This window comes from Rhipicephalus sanguineus, chromosome 1 (genome assembly GCF_013339695.2).
Source record: "Rhipicephalus sanguineus isolate Rsan-2018 chromosome 1, BIME_Rsan_1.4, whole genome shotgun sequence".
NCBI classification, from domain to species: domain Eukaryota; kingdom Metazoa; phylum Arthropoda; class Arachnida; order Ixodida; family Ixodidae; genus Rhipicephalus; species Rhipicephalus sanguineus.
The window spans coordinates 85,312,994-85,321,751 of NC_051176.1; the positions used below are offsets into that span (position 1 = coordinate 85,312,994).

Below are 8,758 nucleotides of genomic sequence, written 5' to 3' on the forward strand. Positions count from 1 at the left end.
AAGTTCCTCCGCTCTGCAGCATTCCACTGTTGTGACTAAGGTCAGCTCTTTATTTCGAAGATGTTTTTCACGCAGGAAAGCCCTAAAGTTCTCCTATACAATTTCATCCCTAAGCATGGACATATAGTGAGTCGGCGAAATTGCAAGTTCATGCTTTCAATTTGAAATCCCCAAAGAACTGTTGAAATGGCTCCCTGTGCGCCTGACAACTCAAGCGGATCACACTTGGGCAAGCAGTAGTTTTCAAACGCTTTAACCAAAGCGTCGTATTCTTGAGCTTCCTTTGGTGTCAGAGTCAGAGTATTAACACGTGAATTGCTTCCTGATCTGCAATGTCCCAAAAAATTGCAGCTTTCTGCTCTCTAAAGGGGTGTTTCACGGGCTCAATTGCGATCAGGTATAGCTCGATGCGTCGCATGAACATCTGATAGGACGGCACTGCGTTGTCGCCCAATGCTGAGGCGGGCGTATATGACGGTCATGGTTCCGTGAACGAGCCAGTGGCGCTACGTTTGTAACAACACGTATCGTGTGCATTGCACATGGTGGTGGCCGCAAGAATGGTTCACTGATAGAAAGGGAAAGAATTTATAGCAGCGCTTGCGCACAGCGTTACTATCATGGCTGTGCGCAGCGTTGCTCTCTTAATGGCAGCATGGCCTAGAAAATTAAAGACCAATTTTATTTATACCTAATTCTACATAAAATCGAAAAAGTGGCTCATAAAAAGACATCTTCGCGCAGTCGACAGGATTTGAACCTCTGCGGGGAGACCCCAATGGATATCTAGTCCATCGCCTTAACCGCTCGGCCACGACTGCGACCCCACAGTCTCCCTTTAGTTGTAACTGCTGTCTTCCAATATCTCTGTAAGGAATCCATCTGCCGTCTCTCACAGCGACACGTGGCAAAATTATCCCTGTTGCGCTAAATAATAAAAGAACAATTTCTTCGTTCAGTTACACGTAATTCAATCTAAAAATGCAAAAAGTGCTTGATGAAAAGACATCCCTGCGCAGTCGACAGGATTTGAACCTGTGCGGGGAGACCCCAATGGATTTCTAGTCCATCGCCTTAACCGCTCGGCCAAGACTGCTTTTTTTTCTTTATTGCCTGTAATCAGCAGTACATGAGAGCATCAACATAAACAACATATGTACATAAATAGATGGAATGCTTATCCATTACAAATAAATAATGAGCTGCCACCTGTCAAATCGGAACAGTCGTTGTTTAGAATTCCTTAAGATTGGCCAGGGGTTCTATTCTGGCCAGCCATGGTGGCGGACACTCTTGTGCAGCCATCACATCAAGAAAACGAGTTATTTGTTCTCGAAAATACACATGGACTGGTCTTCTATCGGGATCACAATAGAAGCCGGCCATGCGTGAGCGCCATATACAGTAGAGGCCAGTTACCATTATCTGATCGAAAGGTGTTCCGTCCTCATCTCCTATCGGCAAATATCTGATGCCGTGGGGGTCAAGTGGAAATTCTTTCTTTACTGTTCGCTGTAAAATGTCCCAAAAATACACTCCCTCCCAGCAGTGTAAGAATACGTGGTCTATTGTCTCAGGTTGTTTGCATATGATACATTGTGATCCCCATGGCATGTAAAAGCCCCTTTCTTCTAAAAAGGTTGCAACTGAAAGTGTACCTGTGTGCAGTTTGAAAAAGAAACTTTTGATACCTGGCGACATCTGCATTCTTTTGACACGTTTGAGAACATTCTGACCTGGACCTCGACTGTATATCGCCCTGTACAGCGGCGGGGGGAAAGAGGCTGTCCAATACATCATTGCGCAGCTTTTTGCTTGTGACCGTAAACAGGTATTCTTTCGAATAACATACAGCAAGGAAACGAACACTGAATACAATTTCTCGGTAAAAACCGAACACTGCCGCCGGCACACTTTGACAACATACAATTAATTCTGGCAACAAATGCGCGAGCCTAACTTTACAGACTGTTTGCAGAAATGGGTCCTCGTTGTCGCGGAAGAATAGGAACCGTCCAACTAGTTGCCTCACAAACAGGTGGGCCAGCCCTAACCCTCCATCTTTCACCCTTCTGAACAAATTGTTGCGACTACATCTCTCCCATCCGGAACCCCACACAAACACGGCAAACACTCTGTGCAATTTCTGCACATTCACCCTATTACAGAAAATGAATTGCATAACATACCATAGCCTAGCAACGAAAAACAAGTTGCAGATAGTAGCCCTGGCAAATACTGAAAAGTGCTTAGCTTTCCAAGCTTCAGCCTTCTCTTTAGCAGTTCTATGCTCGCCCTGCCAGTATTCGTCGCTTTGTTTGTAAGCTTGAAGCGGTGCGCCTAAGTACCTTGCTGGCACTGTCGACCACTTGACATTGGCAAATATAGCAGGGGTTTCAGGCCATTCCCCATGCCAAATACCGAGGCACTTGCTCCAGTTCACTCTACTGCCAGTGATTTCACCAAAGTTTTTAACAACATTTATCGTTTGCAAAACAATCTGCTTGTCTTTACAACACACGGCTGCGTCATCAGCATAGGCCAGGAGTTTGACTTCTGTCGCTTGCATTGTAAATCCTTGAATACATTTGTTCTCAATCACTGCCAAACACAGACACTCTAGATAAATACAGAACAAAAGTGGGCTGGCTGGGCAGCCCTGACGCACAGAACGTTGTATGCTGATGGGGGCCCCCAGTGACTTGTTAATTATGAGCTTAGTGGTGCCGTTCCGGTACGCCATGGCTATCCCGTCAGCAATTATGGACCCGACGTTTATATGCTCAAGAATGGCTCTTAGAATAATACGAGCAACACAATCAAAGGCCTTCTCCAAATCAAGTTGGAGAATTGCGACTCGCTCCCTCAACGCGTCACAGCATTCCAGAATCGATCTCATTATGTGTATGTTGGTGTTGATGGTACGTCCTTTGATGCCGCATGTTTGGTGCCTGCCTACGATGGTTTTCATTACTGATTGTAACCTGTCTGCGATTATCTTCATGAATATTTTGTAATCACTGTTGGTAAGCGATATTGGTCTGTACGACGTAACATGTTTCAGTTTCGCAGGCTGATCTGACTTGGGGATGAGCACGGTGTGCGCTTCCCCGAAAGAATAAGGCAGTGCGTTTACTTCATACGCTTTGTTAAACACGTCCGCGAGCAAGGGCGCTAACTCTGACTTAAACTGTTTATAAAAGGCAGCACTTAGGCCGTCTGGACCAGGCGACTTTCCTATTTTTAAGTTGTCGATTGCTTTTCAACTTCGTGGACTGATATCGGTGCCTCTAGCCTGTTCTTCGTGTCATCGTTGAGTTGCGGCATACGTCCCAAAAAGGCAGATCTAAAAACGTCTACGTCAACAGTTCTCGATGCATAAAGTTGTTGGAAGTGCTCGAAAAACGCATGTGCTATACCATCACAGTCGGTTATTTCGTGACAATCTACTTCTATTGCGTCTATATGGTTGCGCCGCGCATGCGACTTTTCCAGCCCGAGCGCGCGTTTAGTTGGCGCCTCATCTGCTGTCAGTGCCTCGACCCTATCGCGAATAATCGCTCCCCGATATCGCTCTTCATCGCAGAGCTCCAATTTCGCTTTAATGCTGCGCAAGTCATCTTTGTAAACGCCCGGTTGGCTGCTTTGTAAAGCCGTTAATTTTTCCAATACCGTCCTTAGTTCTTTCTCTTTAGCTCTTTCTTCCTGCCTTATTTTACATGATCGTTCGATGACGGTTAACTTAACTCGCTGTTTGAAATGTTCCCACCTTTCAGCGATTTGCACCTTGTTATTTTCTACTTCTTTCAAGTGTTCCTGCACGTTGCTTAAAAAAAGCTCGTCCTTTAACAATTTGGAATTCATTTTCCACATCTCCCACGTGAAGGTGTTGCGTTTTCTTTTGTGTCCAATACATGTCTTTACCAAACAATGATCTGTAAATGAAAGAGGCGTCACTGCGTAGCTGCGGCACAGGGGTATCACGTCTAGAGACACGTACATCCTGTCCAGACGAGCGTGACTATTGCCCTGGAAGTGCGTGTATTGAACATCGCGTGTTCCGACCAGGCATTCCGCCACGTCGTCTAAGTCACACTCTGCCAATATTTCATTGAGTGCATGGCAGCTTTTATCATTTGTTCTCCTGCCTGTTCTGTCTCGATCTCTGAGTACACAGTTAAAATCTCCTAGAATAATAACTTTTCTCTGCATGCAGATGTGCGTTTTTAGGGAGGAAAAAAACTGAGTGCGTTCATCACAACTGTTCGGTGCATATACACACAAAACTCGCCACATAACATCACAAACAGTAAAGTCAATGTACACTAGTCTGCCCGAAGGACACGAATAATAATTTTCGATAGATAGCCCGGGCATTTTCCTCATAAATAAAATAACGCCCGCTGATGTTCCTTTAGCGTGGCTCACTACCGCGTAGTACATCGACGTAAACCTTAGCAACATGCCCCGGGTCTCCTCCTCCCCTTCGACCTTTGTCTCCTGCACGGCTAAAACATCGAGGTCTTGGTCCACCATCATCCTGTACACTTGACTTTGTTTACGCTTGGCGGCCAGACCTCTCACGTTTAGCGTGCCTAAGCTAAGCGTCGGGTAGGTTGCCATTGCTAGAACGGGACAGAGAAAGAGAGGCCCGGAGCTCGGTGCACACCTCTAGCCTGTGGCTAGACGTCTCCGGGACCATCCGTTGGTCTGGCGTGGTCCGTGGTCTGTTGTGGCTTATCGCCGCCCTTTCTATCTCGCGGTATGTTTGGGCGGGGCCTGATGCTGGTCCTTCTCGTCACAGTTGTCTTTGCAGGCGGCCCGTCGGCGTGGCTCTCAGTAGTTTTCTCGTCGGTAGTGTCCAACGGTCTTTTGGAAGAAGCGTGGCCACTTGTATCCATATCGTCGCTGCTCTGGGACGGGTTCCCTCCCTCCGGTCCGTGCTTGGCATCGTCGACTAAAGGGCGGTTTTCCCTTTCTTCTGCATGACTCAGTGTCACCCGGTCTTTCTTTTCGGAGGTTACAGGTTCACCTTCCGCACCTCCCTCTGTCTTCGATGTCTCCGCCACGTCGCTGGCGGTCTCCTGGACCCCAGCCCCCTTGGCGGCGTCCTCGGCTTCAGCAGCATCCATCCTCATCTCCATGTGTATTTCACTCGCTGGTGGCCCCACGGCTGCGGCGTAGGTGCGTACGCACTGGTCTTCAGAGTGCCCAAAGATTCGGCATCGCGAACATCGCGGCACCTTGCACTCGCGCCGGACGTGGCCGTTTCCCTTGCACCGTAGGCACTGCATAGGCCGTCCCGGAGCCACAACAAGGGCCAGTTCACCTGCAACTCGGATTTGGTGCGGCAGGTCGTCGACTTTCAATCCGCTCTTCAGTTTCAAGAGTACCGTCCGTGACGTCGAATCCTTGTCACCGACGCCTCTGACGCGCCAACGTTCTCGCGTCACTTCAATGACTTTGCCGAAGGCTGCCAGCGCTGTCTTTACATCTTCATCCGCCACCCAATACAGGAGCCAATGAAGGCGGAGACGTACAGTACTCACGGATTGAAACAGGACACTCGGAGCGCGTTCCCGCCAGTGCATGCAGCGCCGCTCCTGGGCGCTTATGGAACCAAGCTGTTGCATTCTGGTATAGAACGAGGGGGAGAATATCTGTGCAGCAGAATTGCTCCTTCCGGTCACCGACGAGCCGGCCTGTAGTTCACTGTCACGACACTGCCAGCGTGGCGCTGCAACGCTTGCGCTCTTTCGTATGCCGACTGAAATGACTCGCCAGTGCGCACCTCGTATATTGTGGCGAGAGCAACGGGCGCTCTCGTTACATGCGCTTTGGCGATGCCGCACGCATGCTGTGCAAGTAAGACACAGGACTCAGCTAAGAGATTGCGCCTTACAGCGTGCATGTAAGCATTGCATTCTGCCAACATTCATGTGGAGGGCCCGCAAACGTCGCGGTTATCAATCGCAGACACAAATCGCGGGGAAGTAAAATAATGTATGTTCTTCCCACCTGCTTCGCCCGTGTTCGACATCGTGTCGCAAGCAGCGACCGATGTAGCATCACGAACGCAAGTAAGGCGCAGCCGCTTAGCTGGATCCGGTGTATTACTTGCGCAGCATCTGTGCCGTCTCAAAGCATCAAAGCGCGTCTAACTAAGGCGTCCTCAGCTCGCGCCGCAATATAGGAAGCGTGCACTGGCAAGCCATTTCGTTCTGCATGAGAAAGCGTGCAGGCCTTGCAGCGCCCCTCTGGCAGTAAGGTGAACTGCAGGGCGGCTCGCTGGCGACCGGAAGGAGCTAGTCTGCGGCGTAGATGTTCTCTCCCTCGCTCTATACCACAATGCAACACCTTTGGTTCCACTAGTACCCACGAGCGGCGCTGCATGTACCGGCGGCCACACGCTCCGAGTGTCCTGTTTCAATCCGTGAGTACTGAACCTGCTGGTCTTGAGGGTCGACGACGACGCAGCGACGCCCCTTCACGTTGAGCTCCTTGAATGCCAGCAATTTCTTTACCGCGTCGTCGCTCGAAAAGGTGACCGCCCACACGTGGTTGATCTGGTATGCCCCAAGGGCCACGACCTCCGGCAACAATCCAGTCGCGTCGAGCGCGTCGCGGAAATCTTCGACCCTGTAGGGCCTTGCTCGCACGTCACCATGCAAAAACACAGTGTTCTTTACGACGTGTCCCTTCGGCAAAGGTGGCAAAATAAACTGATAATTCGCTTCCTCGTTATCATCGATAAGCCTGTTACCGCGACTTGGTGCCGCAAAAGCTGCTCCGTCGGAGCCCATGATTCACTCGTCCGAACAGCTCGGCTGCCGGAAGTAGAAATCGCTCGGCTACGACTGCGACACGATAGTTTCGCTTTAGTTGTAACTGCTGTCTTGCAATATATCTGTAAGGAATCGATCTACCGTATCTCACAGTGACACGTGGCAAAATTATCACTGTTGCGTAAATAATAAAAGAACAATTTATTCGTTCAGTTACACGTAATTCAATCTAAAAATGCAAAAAGTGCTTGATGAAAAGACATCCCTGCGCAGTCGACAGGATTTAAACCTGTGCGGGGAGACTCCAATGGATTTCTAGTCCATCACCTTAACCGCTCGGCCACGACTGCGACACGATAGTTTCGCTTTAGTTGTAACTGCTGTCTTACAATATATCTGTAAGGAATCGATCTGCCGTATCTCACAGTGACACGTGGCAAAATTATCACTGTTGCGCTAAATAATAAAAGAACAATTTATTAATTCAGTTACACGCGTATTTCTATCTAAAAATGCAAGAAGTGCTTGATGAAAAGACATCCCTGCGCAGTCGACAGGATTTGAACCTGTGCGGGGAGACCCCAATGGATTTCTAGTCCATCGCCTTAACCGCTCGGCCACGACTGCGACACGATAGTTTCGCTTTAGTTGTAACTGCTGTCTTGGAATATATCTGTAAGGAATCGATCTGCCGTATCTCACAGTGACACGTGGCAAAATTATCACTGTTGCGCTAAATAATAAAAGAACAATTTATTCATTCAGTTACACGCGTAATTCTATCTAAAAATGCAAAAAGTGCTTGATGAAAAGACATCCCTGCGCAGTCGACAGGATTTGAACCTGTGCGGGGAGACCCCAATGGATTTCTAGTCCATCGCCTTAACCGCTCGGCCACGACTGCGACACGATAGTTTCGCTTTAGTTGTAACTGCTGTCTTGCAATATATCTGTAGGAATCGATCTGCCGTATCTCACAGTGACACGTGGCAAAAGTATCACTGTTGCGCTAAATAATAAAAGAACAATTTATTCATTCAGTTACACGCGTAATTCTATCTAAAAATGCAAAAAGGCTTGATGAAAAGACATCCCTGCGCACTCGACAGGATTTGAACCTGTGCGGGGAGACCCCAATGGATTTTAGTCCATCGCCTTAACCGCTCGGCCACGACTGCGACACGACAGTTTCGCTTTAGTTGTAACTGCTGTCTTGCAATATATCTGTAAGGAATCGATCTGCCGTATCTCACAGTGACACGTGGCAAAATTATCACTGTTGCGCTAAATAATAAAAGAACAATTTATTCATTCAGTTACACGTAATTCTATCTAAAAATGCAAAAGTGCTTGATGAAAAGACATCCCTGCGCAGTCGACAGGATTTGAACCTGTGCGGGGAGACCCCAATGGATTTCTAGTCCATCGCCTTAACCGCTCGGCCACGACTGCGACACGATAGTTTCGCTTTAGTTGTAACTGCTGTCTTGCAATATATCTGTAAGGAATCGATCTGCCGTATCTCACAGTGACACGTAGCCAAATTATCACTGTTGCGCTAAATAATAAAAGAACAATTTATTCATTCAGTTACACGCGTAATTCTATCTAAAAATGCCCAAAAAGTGCTTGATGAAAAGACATCCCTGCGCAGTCGACAGGATTTGAACCTGTGCGGGGAGACCCCAATGGATTTCTAGTCCATCGCCTTAACCGCTCGGCCACGACTGCGACACGATAGCTTCGCTTTAGTTGGAACTGCAGTCTTGCAATATATCTGTAAGGAATCGATCTGCCGTATCTCACAGTGACACGTGGCAAAATTATCACTGCTGCGCGAGATAACTCAACATGAGTTTATTTATGCAGTTGCACATAATTCTATTTCAAAATACAAAAAGTGGTTGCTGAAAAGACATCACTGTGCGGTCGACAGGATTGAGCGTGTGCGGTGACACCTCAAAGGATTCTGG

General features: G+C 48.1%; 7 non-coding genes across 7 annotated transcripts; all 7 read right to left on the reverse strand.

Moving 5' to 3' along the window:
- Positions 1–739: 739 nt before the first annotated feature.
- On the reverse strand, positions 740–821 carry Trnas-aga (transfer RNA serine (anticodon AGA)). Its single transcript has one exon. It is a non-coding gene; the product is annotated as a tRNA-Ser (tRNA).
- A 193-nt stretch (positions 822–1,014) lies between these two features.
- Positions 1,015–1,096, reverse strand: Trnas-aga (transfer RNA serine (anticodon AGA)). Its single transcript has one exon. It is a non-coding gene; the product is annotated as a tRNA-Ser (tRNA).
- Positions 1,097–7,053: 5,957 nt separating this feature from the next.
- Positions 7,054–7,135, reverse strand: Trnas-aga (transfer RNA serine (anticodon AGA)). Its single transcript has one exon. It is a non-coding gene; the product is annotated as a tRNA-Ser (tRNA).
- Positions 7,136–7,330: 195 nt separating this feature from the next.
- Positions 7,331–7,412, reverse strand: Trnas-aga (transfer RNA serine (anticodon AGA)). Its single transcript has one exon. It is a non-coding gene; the product is annotated as a tRNA-Ser (tRNA).
- Positions 7,413–7,607: 195 nt separating this feature from the next.
- Trnas-aga (transfer RNA serine (anticodon AGA)) lies at positions 7,608–7,689 on the reverse strand. The gene has a single exon. It is a non-coding gene; the product is annotated as a tRNA-Ser (tRNA).
- A 466-nt stretch (positions 7,690–8,155) lies between these two features.
- On the reverse strand, positions 8,156–8,237 carry Trnas-aga (transfer RNA serine (anticodon AGA)). The gene has a single exon. It is a non-coding gene; the product is annotated as a tRNA-Ser (tRNA).
- Positions 8,238–8,434: 197 nt separating this feature from the next.
- On the reverse strand, positions 8,435–8,516 carry Trnas-aga (transfer RNA serine (anticodon AGA)). Its single transcript has one exon. It is a non-coding gene; the product is annotated as a tRNA-Ser (tRNA).
- Positions 8,517–8,758: the final 242 nt, after the last annotated feature.